The sequence below is a fragment of the Entelurus aequoreus genome, linkage group LG14 (assembly GCF_033978785.1).
Source record: "Entelurus aequoreus isolate RoL-2023_Sb linkage group LG14, RoL_Eaeq_v1.1, whole genome shotgun sequence".
Taxonomy (NCBI): domain Eukaryota; kingdom Metazoa; phylum Chordata; class Actinopteri; order Syngnathiformes; family Syngnathidae; genus Entelurus; species Entelurus aequoreus.
Window position 1 is genome coordinate 64,388,924 of NC_084744.1, and position 19,377 is coordinate 64,408,300.

At 37.1% G+C, this 19,377-nt stretch overlaps 1 pseudogene; it reads right to left on the reverse strand.

The window, feature by feature from the left end:
- Positions 1–15,187, reverse strand: part of LOC133665196 (capping protein, Arp2/3 and myosin-I linker protein 3-like) — an 89,940-nt pseudogene extending 74,753 nt beyond the window's left edge.
- Between the last annotated feature and the right edge of the window lie 4,190 nt (positions 15,188–19,377).

Here is a 19,377-nt window from a genome sequence, read left to right on the forward strand (position 1 = left end):
GAGCTGCCAGTTTTTTTTTGTCTTTACAGTGTCTTACTGTAAATTGAATTAAAGTAAAAAAAAGTAAAAAATGGCAGCTCAGTTGCCAGAATTAAAAAAAACAAAACAGTGGTACTGTTTTTCTATTTACACGAATATGCTGTGAAAAAAACAAAACAAAACAAAAAACTGTAAAATTTACAGTAGAAAAAACCCAGCTCTACTATTTTCTATTTCCTGTATTACTATAGGTTGTGAAAAAAAAAAAACACTGTATATTTTACAGTAAAATTATGTCGACTGAGCTGCCAGTTTTTTACCGTAAAGTCTGTGGCTGTCTTTACAGTGTCTTACTGTAAATGGAATTAAAGTTAAAAAAAAAGTTTAAAAAAAATGGCAGATCAGTTGCCAGTATAAAAAAAAAACAGTTGTACTGTTTTTCTATTACATTAATGTGTTGTAAAAAAACAAAACCCAAAAAACACTAAAATTTACAGTAGAAAAAAACCCAGCTGTACTCTTCCATTTACTGTATTACTTTATGTTGTAAAAAAAAGTTTAAAAAATGGCAGAGCAGTTGCCAGAATAAATTAAAAAAACAAAACAGTGGTACTGTTTTTTTATTTACACTAATATGCTGAACCCCCCCCCTCCAAAAAAAAACACTGTAAACTTTACAGTACAAAAAACCCAGCTTTTACCTTGAAAATCAGCTTTTACCTTGAAAATCAGCTTTTGCCCTGACTTTTTGACACTTGGAAAAAATCCAGACTTTTTGACACTTAGAACAGATTTTACGGTGTCTTACTGTAAATTGAATTAAAGTAAAAAAAAGTTTAAAAAATGGCATCTGTTGCCTGGATTAAATTTTTTAAAAAAATACTAATATGTTGTAAAAAAAACAAACAAACAAAAAACCCAAAACATTTACAGTATTTACTGTATTACTTTATGCTGTAAAAAAAAACTAAACACTGTAGATTTTACAGTAAAAAACGGACTTTTCCTAGAAAATCAGCTTTTAACTTGAAAATCAGCTTTTGCTTTGACTTTTTGACACTAAGAAAAAAAATCTTGACTTTTTGACACTTAGAACAGATTTTACGCTGTCTTACTGTACATGGAATTAAAGTTAAAAAAAAATACAAAAAAATAAAATGGCAGCTCAGTTGCCAGAATTTACAAAAAAATTCAAAAACACTAATATGTTGTAAAAAAAAAAAAAAAAAAAAAAAAAAAAAAAAAATATATATATATATATATATATATATATATATATATATATATATATATATATATATATATATATATATATATATATATATGCTTTTGCCTTGAAAATCAGCTTTCACCTTGAAAATCTGGTTTTATCTTGAAAATCAGCTTTTCCCTTGAAAATCAGCTTTTAATTTAAAAATCAGCTTTTAACTTGAAAATCAGCTTTTGCCTTAAACATCAGCTTTGACCTTGAAAATCAGCTTTTGCCTTGAAAATCAGCTTTTAATTTGAAAATAGACTTTTAACTTGAAAATAGACTTTTAACTTGAAAATCAGCCTTTGCCTTAAACATCAGTTTTGACCTTGAAAATCAGCTTTTGCCTAAAAATCAGCTTTTGCCTTAAACATCAGCTTTGACCTTGAAAATCAGCTTTTGCCTAACAATCAGCTTTTGCCTTGAAAATCAACTTTTAACTTGAAAATCAGCTTTTCCCTTGAAAATCAGCTTTTCCCTTGAAAATCAGCTTTTCCCTTGAAAATCAGCTTTTAACTTGAAAATCAGCGTTTGCCTTGAAAATCAGCGTTTGCCTTGAAAACAGACTTTTAACTTGAAAATCAGCCTTTGCCTTAAACATCAGCTTTGACCTTGAAAATCAGCTTTTGCCTAAAAATCAGCTTTTACCTTGAAAATCAGCTTTTAACTTGAAAATCAGCTTTTGCCTTGAAAATCAGCTTTTGCATTGAAAATCAGCTTTTACCTTGAAAATCAGCTTTTCCCTTGAAAATCAGCTTTTCACTTGAAAATCAGCTTTTGCCTTGAAAATCAGCGTTTGCCTTGAAAATCAACTTTTAATTTGAAAATAGACTTTTAACTTGAAAATCAGCTTTTGCCTTAAACATCGGCTTTGACCTTGAAAATCAACTTTTGCCTAAAAATCAGCTTTGACCTTGAAAATCAGCTTTTGCCTAAAAATCAGCTTTTACCTTGAAAATCAGCTTTTGCCTTGAAAATCAGCTTTTACCTTGAAAATCAGCTTTTGCCTTGAAAATCAGCTTTTACCTTGAAAATCAGCTTTTACCTTGAAAATCAGCTTTTACCTTGACTTTTTGACACTTAAAAACACATTTTTGTATTATATTTGCAGCTAGGGGCTTCTGTTTTGTTTGATCAGCCGTTTTACTGCATTGTCCCAGACCCGCCCATCGGCAGTGCGCCCTATAAATCCGGTGCGCCCTACGGTCTGAAAAATACGGTCCAGTATACAGTTTTTTTGGGGGGTGATATCACCCTCCCTCGAGACACGATGCACCCAACTTCTCTAATGAACGCGTTTGTGCGCCAGACTGATCTGCATTCCGCACGCTGCGCCCGCCCTTCAACAATCCAAAATGAGATCAACCAACCGAGTCCACGGTGCAGTCCGTCCCAGACAGGTCCAAGTGGACCAGGCAGTTGGGCTGGGCCAGGAACAGGTAGAGATTCTGCAGGGGTGGAGAAAAGACCGCTGGTGTTGCCATACCAATGTAATGAAACGTACCGTTTGATGGCCTCACCGTGGCGTCCTCCCCGGATAGAACCCCGGGGTTTTTACTGAGGTCCAGGTGCAGCAGGGAGTTGGAGTAGTCGTCACTGGAGCACAAAGCCTGGGACAGGGACACCACACCTGTGAGGGAGACCATGGGAAGGTGAGGTTAGACGCATCAAAATAAACTGCAGACTGGGGTTGTACCGTATACCGGTACTAGTATAGTACCGCGATACTAATGAATCATATTCGGTACTATACCGCCTCTAAAAAGTACCGGTCCACCACCAACTCCACCGTCGTCACGTGGTGACATTGCTGGTTTTTACGAGCAGAGGAGCATGTTCGGCAGCGCACACACACAGAGTACTTACAAGCAGACACAGTGTGGAGACAGAAAATTGAGAATGGACGCATTTTGGCGTAAAAAGTAAAGATAAAGGTGAAGTTACAACACTGAAACGTCTAAATCACTAATCCTCGCCTCCACGGCGACAAATACAGTACGTTTCTTACAAGTAGCATTATCACTGGAGGACGAGGAATAGCTAAACATGCTTCACTGCACACCGTAGGAGGACACAATAGCTCACCGGCGTCACAATGTCAACAAACGCCATGGGTGGATCTACACCGGACATCCACTGTAATGATACCAAGTACAGGAGCGTATCTACGTCGATATTTTTTGGCATCACAACATCTTCTTTCGTTTAAAAAAAAATTTAAATTATGTTTATAAACTCAGTAAATACGTCCCGGGACACATGAGGACTTTGAATATGACCAATGTATGATCCTGTAACTACTTGGTATCGCATCGATACCTAAATGTGTGGTATCGTCCAAAACTAATGTACAGTATCTAAACAAGAGAAGAATAAGTGATTATTACATTTGAACAGAAGTGTAGATAGAACATGTTAAAACGGAAAATAATAATAATACTAATAATAATAGATTTTATTTGTAAAAAGCACTAAAATAAAAAGATAATAAAATAAATAAAAATAAAAACTAGAACTAGCTTAACATTAGTTAATATGCTAACACTTTTACGAGTGTCTTTGTTAGTATTATTAACTTACAATGCCATTATTTTTGTATTGTTTTAGTATCGTAAATTCACCAAAACTTTATCAGGGAGTTCTGTTAAGCTGATTGGAGAGCTAGCTTCCGCAGCTAGGGGCTTCTGTTTTGTTTGATCGGCCGTTTTACTGCATTGTTCCAGGCACTGTTTGGATATGTTTTCATTCAAATTTGTTCCTGCTATGGTAATGTAATTAAATATGCTAACACATTTAGGAGTGTCTTTGTTAGTATTATTAACTTACAATGTCATTATTGTTGTATTGTTTTAGTATCGTAAATTCCCCAAAACTTTATCGTGGAGTTCTATTAGGCTGATTGGAGAGCTAGCTTCCACAGCTAGTGGCTTCTGTTTTGTTTGATCGGCCGTTTTACTGCATTGTTCCAGGCACTGTTTGGATATGTTTTTATGCATATTTGTTCGTGCTATCGTAATGTAATTAAATATGCTAACACGTTTACGAGTGTCTTTGTTAGTGTTATTAACTTACAATGGCATTATTTTTGTATTGTTTTAGTATCGTAAATCACCAAAACATTATATTGGAGTTCTGTTAAGCTGATTGGAGAGCTAGCTTCCGCAGCTAGTGGCTTCTGTTTTGTTTGATCGGCCGTTTTACTGCATTGTTCCCGGCACTGTTTGGATATGTTTTTATGCATATTTGTTCGTGCTATCGTAATGTAATTAAATATGCTAACACGTTTACAAGTGTCTTCGTTAGTGATATTAACTTACAATGGCATTATTTTTGTATTGTTTTAGTATCGTAAATTTACCAAAACACTACCGTGGAGTTCTGTTGAGCTTATTGGAGAGCTAGCTTCCACAGCTAGTGGCTTCTGTTTTGTTTGATCGGCCGTTTTACTGCATTGTTCCAGGCACTGTTTGGATATGTTTTTATGCATATTTGTTCGTGCTATCGTAATGTAATTAAATATGCTAACACGTTTACAAGTGTCTTCGTTATTGTTATTAACTTACAATGGCATTATTTTTGTATTGTTTTAGTATCGTAAATTCACCAAAGCGTTACCGTGGAGTTCTGTTAAGCTGATTGGAGAGCTAGCTTCCGCAGCTTCTGTTTTGTTTGATCGGCCGTTTAACTGCCTTGTTTCAGGCACCGTTTGGACATGTTTTCATGCATATTTGTTCCTGCTATCGTAATATAATTAAATATGCTAACACGTTTAGGAGTGTCTTCGTTAGTGTTATTAACTTACAATGGCATTATTTGTGTATTGTTTTAGTATCGTATATTCACCAAAACGTTACTGTGGAGTTATTTTAAGCTGATTGGAGAGCCAGCTTCCGCAGCTTCTGTTTTGTTTGATCGGCCGTTTTACTGCATTGTTCCAGGCACTGTTTTGATATGTTTTCATGCATATTTAAATGTTTCTGCTATCGCAATGTAATGAAGCTATCGCCGTTAGCATTAGTTAATATGCTAACACTTTTACGAGTGTCTTTGTTAGTATTATTAACTTACAATGCCATAATTTTTGTATTGTTTTGGTATCGTAAATTCACCAAAACTTTATCAGGGAGTTCTGTTAAGCTGATTGGAGAGCTAGCTTCCGCAGCTAGGGGCTTCTGTTTTGTTTGATCCGCCGTTTTACTGCATTGTTCCAGGAACTGTTTTGATATGTTTTCATGCATATTTAATGTTTCTGCTATCGTAATGTAATTAAATATGCTAACACGTTTACGAGTGTCTTTGTTAGTATTATTAACTTACAATGCCATTATTGTTGTATTGTTTTAGCATCGTAAATTCACCAAAACGTTATCGTGGAGTTCTGTTAAGCTGATTGGAGAGCTAGCTCCCGCAGCTAGTGGCTTCTGTTTTGTTTGATCGGCCGTTTTACTGCATGGTCCCAGGCCCCGTTCGGATATGTTTTTATGCATATTCGTTCGTGCTATCGTTATGTAATGAAGCGAGCGTCGTTAACATTAGCTAATATGCTAACACGTATACGAGTGTCTTTGTTAGCATTTTTAACTTACATTGGCATTATTTTTGTATTGTTTTAGAAATCACCAGAACGTTATCATGGAGTTCTGTCAAGCTGAATGGAGAGCTAGCTTCCGCAGCTTCTGTTTTGTTTGATCAGCCGTTTTACTGCCTTGTTCCAGGCGCCGTTTGGAAACAAGGTATGTAAATAAACATTTGCAATATGTTTACGTGTAAATAACTCATTTCACAACGTATATATAGTCCGGTGCAGCTAATATATGGAAAAAAACATTTGTTTCTCTTAAATGTAGCGGGTGCGGCTTATATATATAGCCCGGAAAATGCGGGTACTGGTGGTATTGTTTCACCCCTAAACTGTAATCATCAGAAAATCATCTTTTAGTCACAACTTCCCAGCGATTAAACACAAAAACCCGATAACGGGAGTGGCAGGAAAAGCTAAATAATCCATCAGGGACACTTGAGCTCGCATTGCTGGCTAACATTACATTTTTGGACGAAGCCCGACCAATCCTCCCTTGCTGTAAAAAAACTGGAACAAAAAGATACGCTGGTCTAAAAACGAGATGACTGCCGTTACACCCGATGGGAATCCTCATTAAAAATCATCAAAAGGGCAAAATAGCGGCAAGCTCAGCACGCCACGTGGATTAAAACATGCGACATAATAACGATGCTGGGAAAATGTAGTCAAACAAGTCATTTATAGTGAGGATTGTTGTACTGTAATCAATACGTGCATCATTTGAACTATTTGGTACAAAATGGTACCGAACGCCGTTGACTAAGCCGAATTTAGCTCCGTTCTCCGGGTTTTTTGGGACGACGCCAGTCCCCCCCGAAGCTGGGCGAAGCGCTAATCTTTTCATCCCTAATTTGCAGCAATTGGGAGGGAAATGAGGGGAGGAGGAGGAGGGGGAGGGGGAAAGGGCGTCCAATCCCCTCTGCATCCATCAGCTGCCCCGAATGAGAGCTTTAGAAGCCCATGCATGACGTTGGTAAGTATATGAGGTGGTCAGCTCTTCGGGGACGACGTTCATAGCGGGGGAGAGAGAAGTCTTAATAGATAAATGAAATAGTCATACTATGAATTGTTGACCACTCTTGACAAAATTCAGCTACATTTGTTGGTTTTCTGACTTGTTTCTTCAGCATTGTCCACACGTTTAAGTCAGGACTTTTGGGAAGGCCATTCCAAAACCTCCACTCTAGCCTGATTTAGCCATTCTTTTACCACTTTTGACGTGCGTTCCTGTTAGAACACCCAACTGTGCCCCAGACCCATTTCTCCGGGCTGATGAGTTTAGCTCGTCCTGAAGAATTTGGAGGTAATCCTCCTTTTTCATTGTCCCATTTACTCTCTGTAAAGCACCAGTTACAATGGCAGCAAAACAGGCCCAGAGCATAATACTACCACCACCATGCTTGACGGTAGGGATTGTGTTCCTGGGATTAAAGGCCTCTCCAAACATATTGCTGGGTATTGTGGCCAATCAGCTCCATTTTTGTTTCATCTGACCACAGAACTTTCCTCCAGAAGGTCTTATCTTTGTCCATGTGATGTCAGATGAAACAAAAATGGAGCTGGGCGGTATAATGTAAATAAGTCATTTCACAACGTTTATATATGCGGTTAATATATGGATAGAAATGGATAAAAACGTTTTTTTTTCTTCTAAAATTCAGTGGCCGTGGCTTAAAACACAGGTGCGCTCTATAGCCCGGAAAATAAGGTATATTCTATAACAGGGGTCACCAACCTTTTTGAAAGCAAGAGCTACTTCTTGGGTAGTGATTAATGCGAAGAGCTACCATTTTGATACACACTTAAAAAAATTGCCAGAAATAGCCAATTTGCTCAATTTACCTTTAACTCTATGTTATTATTAATAATTAATGATATTTACACTCAATTGAACGGTTTAAAAGAGGAGAAAACACGAAAAAAAATGACAATTAAATTTTGAAACATAGTTTATCTTCAATTTCGAATCTTTAAAATTCTAAATTCAACCGAAAAAAAGAAGACAAAAACTTAAAAAAATAATTTATGGAACATCATTAGTAATTTTTCCTGATTAAGAGTAATTTTAGAATTTTGATGACATGTTTTAAATAGGTTAAAATCCAATCTACACTTTGTTAGAATATATAACAAATTGGACCAAGCTATATTTCTAACAAAGACAAATCATTATTTCTTCTAGATTTTCCAGAACAAAAATTTTAAAATAAATTCAAAAGAATTTGAAATAAGATTTAAATTTGATTCTACACATTTTCTAGATTTGCCAGAATAATTGTTTTGAATTTTAATCATAATAAGTTTGAAGAAATATTTCACAAATATTCTTCGTCGAAAAAACAGAAGCTAAAATGAAGAATTAAATTAAAATGTATTTATTATTCTTTACAATAAAAAAAATACATTTTCTTGAACATTGATTTAAATTGTCAGGAAAGAAGAGGAAGGAATTTAAAAGGTAAAAAGGTATATGTGTTTAAAAATCCTAAAATCATTTTTAAGGTTGTATTTTTTCTCTAAATTTGTCTTTCTGAAAGTTATAAGAAGCAAAGTAAAAAAATTAATGAATTTATTTAAACAAGTGAAGACCAAGTCTTTAAAATATTTTCTTGGATTTTCAAATTCTATTTGAGTTTTGTCTCTCTTAGAATTAAAAATGTCGGGCAAAGTGAGACCAGCTTGCTAGTAAATAAATACAATTTAAAAAATAGAGGCAGCTCACTGGTAAGTGCTGCTATTTGAGCTATTTTTAGAACAGGCCGGCGGGCTACTCATCTGGTCCTTACGGGCTACCTGGTGCCCGCGGGCACCACGTTGGTGACCCCTGTTCTATAATATTAATTTCAATGAAAGAATTAAATGGAAACTGATTGTTGTCATTTTTCTTTTAAAGCAGAACAAGACAATAAGGAGTTTAAAAATAATAATAATGATAATAAAAAGTGTAATGTTTGTCTTTGTTAAAGCCGTGTTTCTTAACCATAATTGGGCCGAACGTGTGTAATACACTTTTCCACCACTCGTGGCAGTAGTGACAATATCGCACAAACGGAAGAAGTCCGGAGCGAAGTCATCGAGAAGTTCCTTAAGCGCAAAAAAATATGACTAAAGTGGTGAAGCTGTATTTTTATCTGCACGTTTAATTGTATTGCCAGTTTAGTTAAGAGTCTAAAGACTCTTAATTAGCCTAATTAGGCTACTCTAAATTAAGGGTTATTTTTCCCCCGCATCTTGGATTTTGGAGTTTTTCCTTGCCCGGATGTGGGTTCAGATGCTGTTGGGGTTTGGAAAGCCTTTTAAGACACTTGTGATAAAGGACTTCTTAAAAAAAAATGTATTAAAGAAATATAATAATTATAATTTATAATCGTATGTGAATGTATTTTCCGTCAGTTATTTTTGAGTGACTTTGGTTATTTTTCTAATCAGCCTGACCTAAGCCTAAACTTTATGTGTTAAATGAAACATAATCTTTGAGATTAACACATGGTTTCATTACATTTGACAAGGTAGTATACTGTAAGTAGGTCAAATACAATTATTCAATAGCATTAAAATCAAGAGTGAGATAATTCAGTATAATAATAATAATAATAATAATAATAGATCTTATTTGTAAAAAGCACTTTACATTGAGCAAACAACCTCAAAGTGCTACAGTGTATTAAAATAATAATAAAAAGATGATAAAGAATAAATAAAAATAAAAACTAGAACAGCCTAATAGCTAGAACTAGTATGCAAATATCTAAAAAAAAAGGCTTTTTTTAAAAGAAGGGTTTTTAAGCCTTTTTTAAAAGCATTCACAGTCTGTGGTGCCCTCAGGTGGTCAGGGAGAGTGTTTATAGAACTAGTATGCAAATATCTAAAAAAAAAGGCCTTTTTATAAAGAAGGGTTTTTAAGCCTTTTTTAAAAGCTTTCACAGTCTGTGGTGCCCTCAGGTGGTCAGGGAGAGTGTTTATAGAACTAGTATGTAAATATCTAAAAAAAGGCTTTTTTTATAAAGAAGGGTTTTTAAGCCTTTTTTAAAAGCATTCACAGTCTGTGGTGCCCTCAGGTGGTCAGGGAGAGTGTTTATAGAACTAGTATGCAAATATCTAAAAAAAAAGGCTTTTTTATAAAGAAGGGTTTTTAAGCCTTTTTAAAAGCTTTCACAGTCTGTGGTGCCCTCAGGTGGTCAGGGAGAGCGTTCCACAGACTGGGAGCGGCGGAGCAGAAAAGCCCGGTCTCCCGTTGTTCGTAGCTTTGTCCTCGGAGGTTGGAGGAGGTTGGCCTGTCCGGAGTATTAATATTTGATCAGGCCCTGGGGCCTCTACGTAGTGGAAAGGTTGGGCCCCGAGGTCAAAAATGTTGAGAAAAGAACACTTCTGCCCGTACCGAGGTGCCCCATAAATGTATAGCAGTGTGTCTTAACCACAGGGCCCACATTGTTGGCCCCCTATAGGCATACTTGCCAACCTTGAGACCTCCAATATCGGGAGGTGGGGGGTAGGGGGTGGGGGTTTGGGGGGGGGGGGGTATGGGAGGCTTGGTCGGGGGTGGGGGGGGGGGTGTGGTTGGGGGCGGGGGGCATAGTTGGGGGCGTGGTTATTTACAGCTAGAATTCACCAACTCGAGTATTTTATATATATATATATATATATATATATATATATATATATATATATATATATATATATATATATATGTATGAAATACTTGACTTTCAGTGAATTCTAGCTATATATAAATAAATATATATATATATATATATATATATATATATATAAATAAATATATATATATATATATATATATATATATATATATATATATATATATATATATATATATATATATATATATATATATATATATATATATATATTTTTATTTTATTTACATAAAATAAATACTTGAATTTCAGTGTTCCGGTGGCTATCCATTAGATGGCAGTATTGTCCTGTTTAACTTCTCCGTTCATGATGAGTATATCATTTCGGCCACCGTGTTCAATGGAGAAGTCTGTTCTACATATTTACAGGCAATTGTGGGAAAGCGGACGTGAGAACAGGCTGTGCCCACTCAGTCTCAGGTCCGCATTGAGCTGGAGGGGGCGTGGCCTCCAGCTCCGGCTGAATACCGGGAGTTTGTCGGGAGAAAATCTCTGCCGGGAGGTTGTCGGGAGAGGCGCTGAATACCGGGGATTCTCCCGCTGAAAACGGGAGGGTTGGCAAGTATGCCTATAGGACCGCCCCAAAAATATCAGTTCCTCAGCTTCGTTTTCTATGGGCGGCAGCAGTACTCGGTTGTAATACAATTTCCCGCCACTTGTGGCAGTAGTGACAACATCAAACAAACAGAAGAAGTCTGGCGCTCGAGCCATCAAGAAGTTTCTCAAGTGCAGAAATTATGACTAAAGTGGCGACGCTGTATTTTCATTTATACTTTTCATTTTTATTGACAACCTAGTTAAACATACTCATTATGAATTGGGTTGATTTATTTGAGCACAATATCAATTGTTTATACACGTTCTGTCAGTTATTTAGGAGTCCCTTCTTATGCAGTATATTTGGTTAGCCTTGTTGCGTCGACCAGGTCTTCCTCCCAGGGAATCTAAGTTACTGGTCAATCCCAAGTTCTTTTGATGACATATACGCTGAGTAAGAAGGACCATCAAGACAGAATAGGAATATTATCAAGTTTTACTGAAATCTCAGGAGATCAGCCCATACCAAGGTTGTAAACTGTAAGTAGGTCACATATAATTATCTAATTAGCCGAACAATAATAATAATGTATAACCTCAAAGTGCTACAGTGTATAAAAAATAAAATAAAAAATAGAACAGCCTAATAGCTAGAACTAGCACGCATATATCTAAAAAAAAAAGGCTTTTTGAAAAAGAAGGGTTTATAAGCCTTTTTTAAAAGCATTCACAGTCTGTGGTGCCCTCAGGTGGTCAGGGAGAGCGTTCCACAGACTGGGAGCAGCGGAGCAGAAAGCCCGGTCTCCTGTGATATCATAACTGTGTCTACCAAACAATAAGAGCATCTTACCTTTGGAGGACAAGGAGGTCTTGGAGAGGTTCAGGTGGCGTAATCCCTTGTTGAGCCGACATACTTGTTGAATCAGGTTGGAAACTCCTGGAGAAGGAACAGAGATAATAAGTCCGGGGCCCCTGAACAGTCCACAGAGCTGCAATTTGGCTTCATAGTCTGCCATCGTTGGCGGGCCACTTTGTGGTTCAGGGTGGAGGATTAGACCGCCAGGAGTCTTTGGACGAGGCTATTCGCCTTTTGGGTCGACGGCTGCGAAACGATTTCTTTGGCAAAAGAGAAAAGGTATTCCAATAAGCAGGGGCGCCGCCAGGAATGCGGGGATTCATGCAAAAAAAAAAAAAAACTGGGCAGATGCTGTGTGTGGCCCCTGGTATGGTATGGTATGGTCTTTGTCATTGCACAAGTACGACGACACTTAGTTTTCAGCCCAAACCCGCAGAGGTCCCCAAACTACGTCCCACCAGCGTCCAAAATCCGTCCCGCGGGAAGTCCCAAGCTAAAAAAAATAATACTACCACCACCATGCTTGACTGGAGGAATGGTGTTCCTTGGATTAAAGGCCTCAGCTTTCCTCCTCCAAACATATTGCTGGGTGTTGTGGCCAAACAGCTCCATTTTTGTTTCATCTGACCACAGAACTTTGTTCCAGAGGGTCTTATCTTTGTCCACGTGATGTCAGATGAAACAAAAAAATGAGCAATTTTTTTTAAATGACAACATCAAACAAAAAAAAAGTCCGGAGCTAAAAGTTTTGACAGAAAAAATGCAGACTTTTTGACCAAAAAAAAGCAGATTTTTTGTCAGGAAAAATGCCGACTTTTTGACACGCAAAATGCCGACTTTTTGTCTGAAAAAATGACACATTTTTTACAGCAAAAAAAAATCCAGATTTTTTTGACAGAAAAAAGATGACTTTTTGACAGAAAAAATCCAGATTTTTTGACGGAAAAAATGCCGACTTTTTGACAGGAAAAAAAAATACAGATTTTTTTGACAGAAAGATGACTTTTTGACAGAAAAAAAATCCCAATTTTTTGACGGAAAAAATGCCGACTTTTTGACAGAAAAAATGCAGACTTTTTGACAGAAAAATGCCAAATTTTTGACAGCAAAAAAAAAATCAGGATTTTTTTGACAGAAAAGATTACTTTTTGACAGAAAAAAATCCCGATTTTTTGACGGAAAAAATGCCGACTTTTTGACGGTAAAAATCCAGACTTTTTGACAGAAAAAATGCCGACTTTTTGACAGCAAAAAAAAATACAGATTTTTTTGACAGAAAGATGACTTTTTGACAGAAAGATGACTTTTTGACAGAAAAAGATGACTTTTTGACAGAAAAAAAATCCCAATTTTTTGACGGAAAAAATGCCGACTTTTTGACAGAAAAAATGCAGACTTTTTGACAGAAAAATGCCAAATTTTTGACAGCAAAAAAAATCTGGATTTTTTTGACAGAAAAAAGATTACTTTTTGACAGAAAAAAATCCAGATTTTTTGACGGAAAAAATGCCGACTTTTTGACGGTAAAAATCCAGACTTTTTGACAGAAAAGTCCAGACTTTGACAGAAAAAATCCAGACTTTTTGACAGAAAAAATCCAGACTTTTTGACAGAAAAAAAATCAAAATTTTTTGGCAGAAAAAATGCTGACTTTTTGACAGGAAAAATTACGACTTTTTGTCAGAAAAAATCCTGAATTTTTGTCAGAAAAAAAATGCAGATTTTTTGACAGGAAAAATGCCGACTTTTTGACAAAAAAAATGACGACTTTTTGACAGAAAAATGCCGACTTTTTAACAGAAAAAAAATCCAGATTTTTTGACAGAAAAAATCTCGACTTTTTGAAAGAAAAAATGCCGACTTTTTAACAGAAAAAAAATCCAGATTTTTTGACAGAAAAAATCTCGACTTTTTGAAAGAAAAATTCCCGACTTTTTAAGAGAAAAAATGCCGACTTTTTGACAGAAAAAATGCCGACTTTTTGACAGAAAAAAATCCCGACTTTTTAACAGAAAAAATTCCTACTTTTTGACAGAAAAAATCCAGACTTTTTGACAGGAAAAATGCTGACTTTTTGACATGAAAAATGCTGACTTTTTGACATGAAAAATGCTGACTTTTTGACAAAAAAAATGCCGACTTTTTTACAGGAAAAATGCCGACTTTTTGATAGGAAAAATGCCGACTTTTTGACAGAAAAAATGCCGACTTTTTAACAGAAAAAATGCCAACTTACTATGGGTCTACTGAAAATGTGAAAAATTGCTGGGTATTGTGGCCAAACAGCTCCATTTTTGTTTCATCTGACCACAGAACTTTCCTCCAGAAGGTCTTATCTTTGTCCATGTGATGTCAGATGAAACAAAAAATGGAGCTGTTTGGCCACAATACCCAGCAATATGTTTGGAGGAGAAAAGGTGAGGCCTTTTAATCCCAGGAACACCAAGCCTACCGTCAAGCATGGTGGTGGTAGTATTATTCTTTAAACTTTTTTAAGTGGCTTCAAGCACACCTGTGAAGTGAAAACCAGGTGACTACCTCTTGAAGCTCATCCAGAGAATGCCAAGAGTGTGCAAAGCAGTAATCAGAGCAAATGGTGGCTATTTTGAAGAAACTAGAATATAAAACATGTTGTTTTTTTTAGATATTTTACCATTTTTTGTTAAGTAGTTTTGATGTGACAACTTACAATGTAAATAGTCATGGAAATAAAGAAAACACATTGAATGAGAAGGTGTGTCCTGTGCTGTATATTCGACCCTGAAAGGGACAAGCGGTATACAATGGATGGATTTGTGAGCAAAATATGACCTGATCGCCACACTCTTGCATGAATAAGGACAAGATTCATGACTTATTTGTGGCTATGATGTTTGTTTGCCTCTATTTGTGCTTTCAGATGTGGACAAACGACAATAAATATGACATAAAAAAATATAGATATCAATAAGTTATGGATAAAAGAAGCAGGAAGTTATCGGTATTGTGCATCCCTGTCAGATCGGTTGATTGGACGGAACCACGAGAGAAAAGTCGTGCGAGGCTCACAACGGGAACGCGCCTCGATGCGGCACGAGCGGCGAATAAATGCAGCAGAGGGGAAAAGTGCAGAGGCAGAAAATGAGTGATTTGGGATTCTTCAAAAGGAATCCAAAAGCTGAGATAAAGTAAAAGAGCAGAGATGACCCCAGAGAGCGCAGGCTAGCTGGTACCTTGGTTGTCGAGCGCGTTGTGAGCCAAGTTGAGGGAGTGGATCATGGAGCCCGGGTTCTCGGATAGTGCCGACGCCATTTTCTGCGGGAAATCCCTGGAAGGGAAAGAAGATGCACTTGAAATTGATGATCAGGTCATTATGTTCAATATCCTGGATGCTTCTTTTGATGCCAGTCTTACACGGAGCGGGGTGATCCTGATCCTTAGCTGAGGTCGCCTCAAACGACAATTTTTTAAAATGTTAAATTTTTTTCTCTTTCATGCCCTCACCAAATTTGCTCCAAATAAATAATTGATTCCACTAGTTAGATATTGTTTATAGCATATTTTGATACTTTTTGTTGCATTCATAAGCGTTTTTTTTTTGTGGTTTTTTTGAGTTGGTCTGCAAGATGTTGGATTCTAGAAGCTTTCCCCGATTGCAAATAAAACCACACCCTACCCCTCAAAAATGATCAATTTATCTTTTGAAACTGTACTGTTTAAATACCATCAATCAATCAATCATTGTTTATTTATATAGCCCTGAATCGCAAGTGTCTCAAAGGGCTGCACAAGCCACAACGACATCCTCGGTTCAGATCTCATACCGTATTTTCCGGACTATAAGCCGCACCCACTGGATTTTAGGGAAAACAATATGTTCCCATATATTAGCCATATATAAGTCGCAGATATATATGTTGTATAAAAACTCATTTACACAGAAATTTATTTGTATATATATTTGTTTCCAAACAGTGTCTGTATCAAGGCAGTAAAATGGCTGACCAAACAAAACAGAAGTCATCGTCATGGACCCACGAGCTGTGGAAGCTAGCCCTCCAATCAGGTAAACAGACTCAATAACTCCACGGTTACGTGGTGATCCTGATCCTTAGCTGAGGTCACCTCAAACGATAATTTTTTTAATTTTTAATTTTTTCTCTTTCATGCCCTCACCAAATTTGCTCCAAATAAAGAATTGATTCCACTAGTTAGATAATGTTTATAGCTTATATTGATGCTTTTTATCAATTTATCTTTTGAAACTGTAATGTTTAAATACTGTATTTTCCGGACTATAAGCCGCACCCACTGAATTTTAAGGAAAACAATATGTTCCCATATATTAGCCATATATAAGTTGAAGATATTTACGTTGTATAAAAAGTTATTTACGCAGAAATATTGTGTAAATGTTTATTTGTACATATATTTGTTTCCATATGAATTATATATGTTAATATAATCAGTCTGCGTTAGCACTTATAATAACAATATCACTCATATTTGGTTAATTTTCAGGGTCACGACATGTAAATGGAGTATTTTTTGCCAGTTTCTGGATATTTTTAGAGAGTATCATGAGAAGACCCTCGATCTGTTGACTCAATTGTTAGATATTTATTCACGATTTCGAATGCATAATAAAAACAAAACAAGCATACGTGTCCTTGTCTTACGTAAGGATTGTGAACGATAAACAGCACATCCCTTTCACATTTTTGCGTATTTACCAGTACGACTGACCTAATAATGTGGTCGGAGTGCAGAAGCGTAGAATCTACGGACATTGCCCAAGGTATTCGTAGCGGAATATTCAAAATGGACAACCGACTTTATGGCATTTTTTTACGTCGTACTTTTACTTTAAGGGTATTAAATATTCTCATTCCCTACAAAGTTCTTCGTAAACCCGCCGGCAATGTATACTTCGTCAGATTACCGAGTTAGCCTGTTGAATAATCCGTGCACTGCTGCCGCCTAGGTGAAGTGCACGGCATGATCCTGGTTGTGCTTACCGACCTCGAAGCAATTTTATTTGATACATAATGTAATGATAAGTGTGACCGGTAGATGGCAGCCACACATAAGAGATACGTGTAGACCGCGAGATGACGCTAGTAACTTTAAATGTTCCATTGAGAATATAGAACATTACACACGGCGCTCAAAAATCGATCAAAATGTTTTCGTACGACTTTGGTAAACTATGAAGCCGCACCGCTTGATGGATTGTTGGCGAATTACGGCTACCATAGTCAGACGTACTGTGCTTCAACATAGGAGTATTATTATGGTGTGTGTATACGGTAAGACATATCTGGCGTTTTGTTTCGCAATATTATGCAAAAGCAACTTTTCTTACCTTCTGGTACCTGCTGATGTGTATTTGGGATCTGCATAAGTCATAAAAATGTGCGCGTGTCCACTTAATAATATGACCCCTTTAATGCGCCTTATAATCCGGTGCGCCTAATGTACGGCATAATTCTGGTTGTGCTTACCGACCTCGAAGCAATTTTATTTGGTACATGGTGTAATGATAAGTGTGACCAGTAGATGGCAGCCACACATAAGAGATATGTGTAGACTGCAATTCAACGCCAGTAAACAACACCAAAACTTTAAATGTTCCATTGAGAATACAGAACATAACACACGGCGCTCATAAATCTGTCAAAACGTTTTCGTACGATTTTGGTAAGCTACGAAGCCGCACCGCTTGATGGATTGTTGGCGAATTACGGCTACCATAGTCAGATGTACTGTGCTTCAATACCAGTATTATTATGGTGTGTGTGTGTATAAGGTAAGGCATTATCTGGCGTCTTGTTTCGCAATATTATGCAAAAGCAACTTTTCTTACCTTCTGGTACCTGCTGATGTGTATTTGGGATCTGCATAAGTACTGAAAATGTGCACTAAAAGTGTCCACTTAGAAAAAAAATCATAATATGACCCCTTTAATGTGCCTTATAATCCGGTGTGCCTAATGTACGGCATAATTCTGGTCGTGCTTACCGACCTCGAAGCAATTTTATTTGGTACATGGTGTAATGATAAGTGTGACCAGTAGATGGCAGCCACACAAGAGATATGTGTAGACTGCAATTCGACGCCAGTAAACAACACCAAAACTTTAAATGTTCCATTGAGAATACAGAACATTACACACGGCGCTCAAAAATCTGTCAAAACGTTTTCGTACGACTTTGGTAAGCTACGAAGCCGCACCGCTTGATGGATTGTTGGCGAATTACGGCTACCATAGTCAGACGTACTGTGCTTCAATACCAGTATTATTATGGTGTGTGTGTGTATAAGGTAAGGCATTATCTGGCGTCTTGTTTCGCAATATTATGCAAAACAAACTTTTCTTACCTGCTGATGCGTATTTGGGATCTGCATAAGTACTGAAAATGTGCACTAAAAGTGTCCACTTAGAAAAAAAATCATAATATCACCCCTTTAATGCGCCTTATAATCCGGTGTGCCTAATGTACGGCATGATTTTGGTCGTGCTTACCGACCTCGAAGCAGTTTTATTTGGTACATGGTGTAATGATAAGTGTGACCAGCAGATGGCAGCCACACATAAGAGATATGTGTAGACTGCAATTTGACGCCAGTAAACACCAACACTTTGATGGATTGTCGGCGCAATAAACATACCAGTATTATTATGGTGTGTGTGTATAAGGTAAGACGTAATATCTGACGTTTTGTTTCGCAATATTATGCAAAATCAACTTTTCTTACCTTCTGGTACCCGCTGATGTGTATTTGGGATCTGCATAAGTACTGAAAATGCGCGCTCGTCCGCCATTGTAGTCCGTGCGGACACCGTAGTCGATAAGCTTCTTCTTTTGCCTCAATCTTCTTGTTATGGGACAATAAAAACTACTTATTAGGATGCAACAGTTGAACTAATTTTGCTGCCATTCTTCCAAAAGCTGGTGGAGAAGGCCTGGCTCTCAGGCTCCGTTCTAATTCATCCCAAAGGTGTTCTATCGGGTTCAGGTCAGGACTCTGTGCAGGCCAGTCAAGTTCATCCACACCAGACTCTGTCATCCATGTCTTTATGGACCTTGCTTTGTGCACAGTCATGGGTGGACACCATACTGTTGGCAATATAGTCTATATCAGTGTGTTAATGTTTATTTTTAGTTTAGTTTTTTTTTTCTCATAATGTCCCTGTACATGCAATTCACTTGATTGACTCCTGTTCTTGCAGTGAGGAGTCTACAGAGAACATTGCCACAGGGAGATGAGAAATCAATAGCAGAGATTGAAAAGTGGAGAAGAAAGAAGAAGAAGAAGAAGAAGAAGAACTGGAAAGGTCAAGACGGCGATGAAAAAGAGGGTGTGAGACGAGGTGAGGTGTGAAGGACGGAGGCTGGCCAGAAACGGAGGTGACAAGAGACGAGAGACTAGCAACCAGTGAAAAAAGGACAAAGGAGAAAATGAAGTCATGTTGATTAAAAGCCGCTGGAGAAAGGAAGTTCACTGCCAACATGTTGAGGGAAAAAAAAAAAGG